Raw genomic sequence first — 1,561 nt, forward strand, 5'->3', positions numbered from 1 at the left:
CCGAACCACAAGTAAAGCAGCCCTCGTCCTTCTTGTTCTTCTTGAAGGTCTTCTTACTCTTCTTCTTAAAGTCGGTATTGTGTTGGACACCAGTCTTTCCCTTGGGCTTGTGGGAGTTGAAGTTCTTCTGGTTCACCATGTTGGCGACAGAAGTCCCTTCGGCCCCTTTTCCGTGTGAGTCCTTTGCCCTTGAATTCTGCTCAACACTCAGATGGCCAGTGACATCCTCCACAGAGAATTCACGCCTCTGATGTTTCAGAGTGGTGGCAAAGTTCCTCTAGGAATTAGGGAGTTTAACGATTATGCAGCCCGCGACAAACTTGCCCAGTAACTCGCACTTAAGAAGTTCAAGCTCCTTAACAATGCATATTATCTCATGAGCCTGCTCCAATACAGGACGGTTTTCAACCATCTTGTAATCGTGGAACTGCTCTATAATATACATCTCGCTCCCTGCATCACCGGCCACGAATTTAGATTCGAGCGCCTCCCACATGTCCTTGGCGACATGCACATGTAAATATGCATCGACCAGTTTATCTCCGATCACGCTAAGAACTGCTCCGAGAAACACAACGGTAGCCTCCTTGAACGCCTTCTCCTGTTCAGGAGCAATCGTTCCCGTGGAGACACCGGTGACCCAGAACACGTTCATAGCCGTGAGCCATAACGTGGTCTTAGTCTGCCAACGCTTAAAGTATGTACCGGTAAACTTATCCGGTTTCAGTGCAGCGGCAAAGCCACTTGCCGAAAAATTCCTACGCATAATAGGTTTTTGGATTGCTGAGTAAATACGCAATTTTTCGACTAATTTAATCCATAGATAAATCACTAGCATAACATTGACTAAATTGATGACGTACTGACTCTGATCTAAACATGCACGTACTAAGCAAACAGTAGACAAATCTACACATACTGCTAGTACTGCTAATACGAAAATAATCAGGAGCGGGATAAACGCGTTATACCCTCCAGTAGGCCATGCAGACGCCGCGGCGGTGGTGGCGGCAGCAGCATCCTCTGCGGCCTTCTTGTCGGCTTCAGCTTTCTCGGCGGCGCCACGTTCGGCGTCGGTGGACACGATGATGATGAGGGCGACGCGGACGTAGAGGAAGTAGCGGATCGGAAGCGATCAGTCGCATAGTCGCTGCCCAAAAACCTACTCGCCCCTCACCCCGTACAGGAACCAGAAGGTCGTGGTTTCGGAGACCTGCTCTCCCGTCGACCATGTATGCGGCGGACGAGATGGAGTCACCGGCGGCAGCAGCAGCAAGGGAACGATGGTGGGCGTGCGCGTGGAGCAGATGGCCGCGTGGAGAGACGTGGGCTCGACCCACGTCCGAGTCCGTGATAGCCCACGATCCGACGTCTCAGATCGTGGCCCAGCTGTCAGAGAACTCTCCGTTAGTGACTGGAAAAATAAGCGCGTAGGTGTGAGCTCGGCTCGGCTCAATCCCGCAACCCGCGGCGCGGCGCGGCGCGGCGCGTCGTGACGAGGTGTGGCGGGCGGCGGAGGAGGAGTGCGCGAGGGCCTCTTCTCTTCTTAAGCTCCAATAGA

This window comes from Triticum aestivum, chromosome 7D, assembly GCF_018294505.1.
Source record: "Triticum aestivum cultivar Chinese Spring chromosome 7D, IWGSC CS RefSeq v2.1, whole genome shotgun sequence".
Lineage (NCBI taxonomy): Eukaryota > Viridiplantae > Streptophyta > Magnoliopsida > Poales > Poaceae > Triticum > Triticum aestivum.